Genomic DNA, 9,266 nt, shown 5'->3' with positions numbered 1-9,266 from the left:
AAACGTGCTACGTAGTACTTATTCGACGATGAGTTTTTACTTTCTCCCCCTATACCTTATAGTCCAAGCAAACTAAACAAACTTACATAGGGATCGTTAAAAAAATTGCAAGAAAACGTTTTATGGGTTTTTTTTGTAGAGTTGGGTTTGCAGAATGACATACTAAAAGTTGCTAAAAATCGGTGCACGAGAAAACCACTAAAATCACAATTTAAAATGGCGGCTTTTTCCAACATTGGACAAATAAAAAAAACATATTTCACATGCATTTGTTATGCACATTTTTTGAGATATTGACCTGGAACCACCGCCTGTATTTATTGGGTGGTTAGTACTTCATTTTGATAGAGAACATGTTTTTGGCCGCCATCTTGGTTCCGCCATATTGGACATAGATAATTTTTTTTTTCAATGTAATGATAGTGTTGTGACACATCATTATCAACTACACTTTTACACTGATTCCAATGCCGAAATCCGTTTTTAAATATCTTTACTCATTTAGAAGATATATTCAAACGAAAACTCTCCACCATACATTTCTTATGGACGTTTCGTAGTTTGATAATTGTTTTAAAATTATTTTTCTTATATCTCCAGTTCTTATTGACGCTTGTAGTTCGTTCTAGGCTTAAAATATTCAGTAATGTAAGGGCTTTCATTTGAGCTCTTGATCATTAAAATCAGACGAGTTAAAGCCAGCTACGAACCTCAGAACAATATTAAATTTAACTTTTTAGAAATATATTTTTATTAAAAGGTTTATAACTCGGGTTGTTAATACGTCACCAAGATCTTTCTGGTCTCAAATTACTCAGTGAATGTTTAGCTTTGATTTTATTAATCACTAAACAAAATCTGACAATTTTAAAATGAGTCATGGTTCTTAATTCAACATTAAAATGTATTTATTTTGAAATTTGTCTTTAGTTAAGGACATATATCCCCAACCCTAATAACTCCCGGAAAGTAATCCATAGCTTAAATAAAAGTAAATAATTTGGCGAATTATTTAAGACTATAAAGAGTTTTGGGAGTTATTTAGAATTGGGGATATACATCTTTAACTAAAGACAAATTTCAATATAAATACATTTTAATGTTAAATTATGGTCCATTACTCATTTTAAAATTGTCAGATTTTGTTTAGTGATTAATAAAATCAAAGCTAAACATTCACTGAGTAATTTGAGACCAGAAAGAACTTGGTGACGTATTAACAACCCGAGTTATAAATCTTATAATAAAAATATATTTCTAAAAAGTTAAATTTAATATAGCTCTGAGGTTTGTAGCTGGTCTTTAACTAGTCTGATTTTAATGATCAAGAGCTCAAATGAAAGCCCTTACATTACTGAATATTTTAAGCCTAGAACGAACTACAAGCGTCAATAAGAACTGGAGATATAAGAAAAATAATTTTAAAACAATTATCAAACTACGAAACGTCCATAAGAAATGTATGGTGGAGAGTTTTCGTTTGAATATATCTTCTAAATGAGTAAAGATATTTAAAAACGGATTTCGGCATTGGAATCAGTGTAAAAATGTAGTTGATAATGATGTGTCACAACACTATTATTACATTGAAAAAAAAATTATCTATGTCCAATATGGCGGATCCAAGATGGCGGCCAAAAACATGTTCCCTATCAAAATGAAGTACTAACCACCCAATAAATACAGGTGGTGGTCCCAAGTCAATATCTCAAAAAATGTGCATAACAAATGCATGTGAAATATGTTTTTTTAATTTGACCAATGTTGGAAAAAGCCGCCATTTTAAATTGTGATTTTAGTGGTTTTTTCGTGCACCGATTTTTGGCAACTTTTAGTATGTCATTCTGCAAACCCAACTCTACAAAATAAAACCATAAAACGTTTTCTTGCATTTTTTTTAAGGTCATATCCTATATTTCTCCGACTATTAGTATATGGAGAAAGTATTGTTTTCGTCAAAATTTTCGTGTTTGAGTTTTGAGTGGATATATTCGTTTTGGGTCTCCCTGGACCTAAAAACTCGTTACTCGTACTCGTTAAATTTTAAGTTATTTAAATAGGGAATCTATCTTACATTTTTAGGATATATTTTTAGTAAAAATCCAGTCAGGCAAATTGATATTCATTTTTCAATCATATTAACAATCATTTTTCTTATTAGTATTATGATTTAAAGCTCACTTACTATTTTGTCACTACAATGTAACTACTAAAAACTTAAGTGTTACCTACGTTATGACTCCCGGTATAATTTTTTGTCGGTAAATATTAGGAAATTGAACCTTAAAATCCGGACTAAATTGAAATTTTGCACAGTTAAGCACAGTGAGACTAGTAGATGAAAATGGCAAAAGTTCCCAAAAATACCGGCTGTGCCTCAGCCGCATTAATTTCCTAATATTTACCGACAAAATAATTATACCGGGAGTACCTAATAAGTTTAAGTAGGCCTACCATGTAAGTAGTTACATAGTAGTGAAAATATAGTGAGTGAGCTTTAAACTTACTAATATTAATAAGGGAAAACTATTGTTAATATGTCTAAAAAAATCAATTTCCATTTGCCGGACTGGATCATTACTAAAATATATCCTAAAAATGTAAGATAGATTCCCTATTTAAATAACTTTAAATTTAACGAGTACTAGGTTTACTGCTATAGGGAGGGTACTAAAGCGTATATTTATGTTAAATATAGATAGCTTAGTATAAAATAAATAAATTTGCCAAGTTTGATAAAAATATATCCATAAATAAGCAAACTGCAACAATTTTATTTTCTTCCATAAGAATAACATGGGAATTTTTTATTTAATACTAACTTTTATTATTTATCTCAATAACCATTAGAGATAGAGCAAACCTTGTAATATAAAAAAGATGTATTTTTAGACGTTCTTTAACTTTTGTATTTACAAAAATTCTCTAATACCAATAGTTTGTGAAATATTGTCAAAAAAGTGAAAATTGGCCGCCATTTTCCAAGATGGCGTCTGAAGCACAGCAGGGATTTATGGTGAAATTTTATTTATTTAGGCTTACTAAACAACTGTGCAAAGTTTCCACTTAGTCCGAATTTGTTAGGTCGAATGGCTTTATTATTCCTAAAATTCTTGGACTATAATCGCATTTCCGTATATTTACTCTCACCGCTTACACATGATAAAGGTTGTTGACAAATTTATGGGAGAAAGTATGTGTCAGAATGCTGATACCGTTTATTTTCCTCAGTTCGCGAACCAGAGTGATCCAGTGATCGACTGACGTCGACGTCTAGTCCTATGCTCCTATGGGGAATGAATGAACGGACTTATGGTGGGGGTAGGAACTGAGCGAGATTGAAAGTACGGGTCGTCGGAATTGTACCCCCTGGAATTGTACCCTCCGGTGATCGTTGACGTCATTTTGACGTCACGCCTAGGGGGGGGTACAATTCCACCCCGTACACTTTGATTTGAACGAAATCTAATCTATTTAATGTGGGCAAGTGATCAGTGAACCGGATAATTATATTAGATATTAAAAAGAGCAGGAGATGTACGGCTCGGAATTGTACCCCCCTGGAATTGTACCCCCCATCAGAAAGCCAAATGTGTACGGGGTGGAATTGTACCCCCCTCTTGGACAGCTAGCTTGGCTTGTGTCCGGGCTGGAATTGTACCCCCCACCCACTCGATAAACTTAATTGGTATTATGAAAATGAAGCAGTAGAGAATGCCTTCTATAGTGACATATGTTGGATTTTCAAACCTGTACCAAATATAGTTGATTGTACTAAGGAACTATAATTGTGAAGAGATTATCAAAAAATCTGGCTTCGCCACTTTACTTCGCCTCGGGCCATATGCATATTTTATTAATCTATATCTATATTCTATTCTATATACTTATTTAATACGCAAGCAAGTTTTTTGTGACAATTACTCCTCCGAAACTACTGAACCGATTGACATGTTTTTGGTGTCATTGGAAAGACTAAAGAGCGTAACGTGAAGTAGTGCAGGAAACTTTTTTTTAGATAAATAGTTAGAGACTGGCGCCTCATAACTTGAACAACTGTCATTTTGCGCAGTATCAACCTTTTGAAGTGTGGTTTGCGGCATTGTATTCTACTAAAAAAGACCTTTAATTTGATGTGCATATTGACCTATGCTTCCTTTCAAGATTTTCTTCCGACTCCTTGTGGGCCGTCCCTCTGAAGAATTATTGGATCACTGAATATGTGTTAAAATAGAGTGTTATGCCCTGTAACTTTGTACCAAGTATTTTAGCTCTATCTGCATTATTTTTTTAAATATATAACCGTTCCGGGACTTTTCTACCACACTGTATAAAGAACAGCAGTTGGTTTGCATGTTTTCAGATGTGCTGACAAAACTATTATATTTAAACCTAAAATGACATATAAAGAAAAAGCAAAACTTATACTGTAAATCGCAGTTAAATTGAATACTACTGTAATAAATAAGGTGTAACACTAACGATAACTAATTTGTAAATAGTGATGTGTTGGTACGTAAAAATTATTCTTGTTGATACCACCGGTTCTAAGGAAAAAACCAGTACCGGTACAAAAAACCAACGTTTAGGCCTACAGTTAAGAACTATAGTACATCCGACCAATTAAATGCGTTAATCCAGTTCCGAGGCTATTGATCTCTCTTGGGTTTGGATTTTCTGACAATAATTTATCGAAAATCAAAGTTATTTCCCATTAATTGAATTATTTGTAAACAACTTTTACTTAAACATTTTGGTGACAGTTTGAACAAAACAACCTCGTCCAAACAGCTTTTTGTTATTTAAAAGATTGCGTATTCTCTAAACTATGTTTCGTATACGTAGTTAACATAAGAAGGAATTGTGAAAAAATCACACTAGGCCTATGTTGTGTTTTGTAACGTTTTTAATTTGATTTCCTATGTAGGTAGGCCATGTATTGTAGGGAAAAGTACCGGTATCAAGGATCGTCGTCGAATAGGTTGTCATGAATAATTGGGTAGGCCTACGTACCCAAGATACAGTCTATGGGCTTATTGGTGGTATGGTCCAGCGATTGCAGCACATAGCGGTGAGTAGAAACCGAAAGTGACACATTGGAAAAGCAAGTTTAGCATCATCCGTAAACCGGCAAACCTCTGTTACAACCACAAACTGCAGTTATGATTTTTCACTTTACACTTTACACAACCGCCATTGAAACGCCGTCAATGAAAGCTATTGGCGACGAAGTTCCCAGCCCTATACAACACTGATTCAAGGTCTTTTTCCCGGTTATCAAAACTTCAGAAAAATTGTATACACAAAGAATATCTAATTTCATTTTCGGTTACAATACACATTATTGAACTTTTGATTAAATCCTATATGTAAGGAAAACCGTTTTTAATCTCACTTGGTTTGGATTTTGCTTTCAAAACGAGATTGGAAATGTTAGCGGTATTTGTAAACAACATTTAATGTAAACATATCAATGACAGCTAGAAAAAAATAATCTTGATCCGAACAGCTGTTTGTTATTTCATAGATGATTATGTGATGGACATTGGGAGAAAACTTGACAAAAACCGCACGAAATCGGGTTTTTAAATATCCGTCATTTTATTTAAGAAATAGTGAGACCACATTTTAATGGCTAAAGACAATCTCGCCAATCCAGTGAATACATTAAAATGATTTGGATCTTGATAGGTACTCTCGTTTTTCAGGAGAAGGCCGCGTAAAATGCCTCTTGGGCCGTAACAGACAGACCGACAGACAGAAATGGAGATGAGAATTGTTTCGGTTTCTTTAATGTATAAAACGGAAAAATAATCTAAAAAAATATAATTTTGAGTAATGTACAGACAAAACTCAAATTTTATTTATATAGATTATACATGCCAAGGACCCGACGAAAAAGAAATATTGCCGGTCGGACACGGCGAGTCAACATACGGCAAACAATGCAAAATGTAAGGAGCCCAGACGAGGAGCTGGAACAGTTAGTGGCAACGTGTACTTAAAAAATTGCACTGACTAGAATTCAGCAGCATTCACTTGGCGAGATGGCATTAAAATGTCAGAAATGTGGTGCGCAACATTTTAAAGAAGAAAAAAGAGGACGAGGCGAAGGATTTTCATCCTGCTGCCATAAAGGAAAAATGAATCTACCACCATACCGAGAAAGCCGTTATATCCAGACAGGGTGATGTCCACCAGGCCAACCAAAAAAAATTCATGAGTAATTCATGAGTAAAAAAATCCAGTACCGGTAGTCCAGTTCGTACTTTTCAAACTAAAATTTCCAACGTGTTCTGCGCCAACTCTCGCATTGCTCTTTTAGCGCTACAGCTCGCTATTTTAGTAATCGGATAAGGCATTCTCAGTTAAAGAAACAAAATTTATGATTACTGTAATATTGCCCGACACAAGTATTCAATTTTTATATACACCTGATTAAATCATCCGAAAATTAAAAACTAATGCTTGAACCTATTTATCAATGACTTCTTAGAAATAGTGATACAGTATGTCGATATACAAAATTTATTTGAATCTCTGTACAGACACCTGAAAAATAGATTCTTAAAACTGATCATTCAATTTTACCAAATTTTCTGTAATGATTACTACACCAACTCTTTAGATACTTTCATAGTATGTAATCTTGGAGTTATAGGTTTTTTCTCAAGTGATCTACAGAAATAATTAAGAAACAATTATCTCTGAATAATATAGTTTTAACGTAGCCGTTATTGTACAGAATGTCTTCTTCAAGTTTGTTTAGGAGTTTTTGATTTATTATCCTGGCTTTCGTCCAAGTAAACATCATACAGTTAATACTAGGTAGTAAGCGCATCGTTGATTTAAGTATGCGTCCTTACTTCAGGAATTAACGTAGGTTTACATTTTGGATTGTTAACTTATTCAAAATATAATGTTAAGCTACGTTTTTACATGTTTACAGAGCCTCTTTGAAGACTGTGTTTTAAACAATACGAGAGGTCGTCCAGTGGTCGAAACTCGACCAAAAATATGTAATGTACTCACTTCTCTATTTTCACCCCACACTGTAAATAAAACATGTGATTGGAGTTTCTTCCATTTTGTTTTGATTTTCTGTTTATATTTCGTTGTTATTTCGTCACCAGCATGGCAACGCATAAGATCCATGTTAATTTTTTCAAATTTGTAAACTCATTTTTTGTGCTTATCTTTGAGCCTATTTAAATTTATAAAGGGATTCTGCACACCTACAGGAAAATAGCTTTCTAACGGTATGCGTAGATTTACCCCACGATGCACACAAGCTGAGAAAAAAGGTTTTAAAGAAACATGCTTGCCTATTAATATATAGATAGATGGTCAAATACGTTGTTTTAATGGCTTTGTTATTATACAGACATAGTTTTCACTAAAAAATTGCACCCAGCAAAGCCACAAACAACTTGTGTAAAAAGAAACAGGGTCCGGCACGTACGACGGCCACCTTTAACTACAGGCCGCGGCCTGGTAGAATTGGCAACGTCGCAAGTGGTGTTGTTTAGTGACAGAACGTCCCATAAGATAACATGGCAGCTCATTAATTGGCGATTTATAGATTTAAATTTAAGAACATACAGTTATTAAAATATTGAAAATAAAACATACAGAATTGAAAACGGAAACAATATGAATAAAAAATCTATATTTGTACATTTTAAGCAGAGTCAATATTGTCATAGTCCAGTAATAAACATTTCGTAAAAACAAAAATACCATTAGCTGCTTCCAAACAAAACCAGCTGTTACTGTTAATCCTAACAAATTTTGTTTTCAAGAGGAGTCACAAGCAGCGAATTTCGGCTTAGTTATATAAATTGGAAATACTTACATTTTGATTACTGCACATAGGCCTAATAACTAAGCTAAACTAGTTTGTATACAATAACTATGCTATAAGAATGGAATGGTTATTTATTCACGTCACTTTTTTCAACATAATTTAATATGGACGTGAAAAGAAGTTAATGTATTTCATTTTTGTTCATTCAAACATAATATGCATTATTATTCATTCGGTATCAAATTATGAACAGCTATTACTGGCAAAGGTGGACAAATACCTGTTGTAAAATTTAGTTGTAGGTATCTGGTACAAAGTATTTCACGGTTTGTCAAAGTTTTAACCTTTGTGAATTTAAGCTAACCCATGAACAGTTAGTAGCCTACTTGGGAAGGTTACAAAAATATAAATGAATAATTTACAAAGAAGTCTGTTAGGCCTCTCGCACTCGGAATGGCCTTAATTTGCAGTTTCTTAGAATATCCTTTCACAACAAGCAATTCATTAGGTGTCCGGTAACTTTTGGTTCAGTTCACTTTCGTGTGATTCCCCTCTAATATCCAACATAATTATTGTTTTGATTTTACCTGGTAATCATAATAGACAAGCTCCTGGGTGAAATGGGGGGGGTACAATTCCAGGGGGTACAATTCCGGGCCGTACATCTTCTTCTGCGGTCACCAGGGGGTACAATTCTGGTCCTATAAGAAGAGCTAGACTGCCGGGGGGTACAATTCCAGGGGGGTACAATTTCACCCCGTACACTGGCCATATAAAAGTGAGTTCTAACTGAGGGGGTAAAATTCCAGGGGGGTACAATTCCGGTCCGTACAGTTTTTTAGATGCCAGTGGATTTAACCAAACCACTCACGCATAACAATATCAAATTTTTATGAGGGGGGTACAATTCCAGCCCGTACACGCCATTTTGGTCGAGAAAATGAGACGTCATCGTGACGTCACTAACCTGCAGGGGGTACAATTCCAGGGGGGTACAATTCCGCCACCCCTGTTACGTTGCTGACATTTCTAAACTGACGTAAGCTACGCTAGTCAAATGAGAAATGAACAACCACGACCACAAAAGTCGTTAATTTACTTAATAACATTAAATCGAAAACATAAACGTGAATTGTTGAAATATACCTTAGAAAGAACTACACAACAAAATAAATCTGTGGTACAAGAATCAGATTTTTTTATGTTTTGGTAAAAAAGCCTTTCCGTAACAAAAATTAGCATACAAAATTTTTTAGTAGAGTATATGAGGACTCAACTTCGTTTCGTCCAATAAGTTAACTCCATAAGAAATAATTTTAAAAGTTACTGTGATATTAGAATTTTCCACTGATTTGGTAATAGAACATTATATTGCAAAACATGACACGGTGCAGAAGAAAATAAAAAAAAACCATTGCAAATACTGTACTTCATTTTGACAAATTCAATAAATCACAAT

The sequence above is a fragment of the Macrosteles quadrilineatus genome, unplaced genomic scaffold (genome assembly GCF_028750875.1).
Source record: "Macrosteles quadrilineatus isolate MER2022 unplaced genomic scaffold, UCM_ALF_1.0 Scaffold_2__2_contigs__length_208266976, whole genome shotgun sequence".
NCBI lineage: Eukaryota > Metazoa > Arthropoda > Insecta > Hemiptera > Cicadellidae > Macrosteles > Macrosteles quadrilineatus.
The sequence above is the reverse complement of the archived record's forward strand: the minus strand, read 5'-3'. Positions refer to the sequence as shown.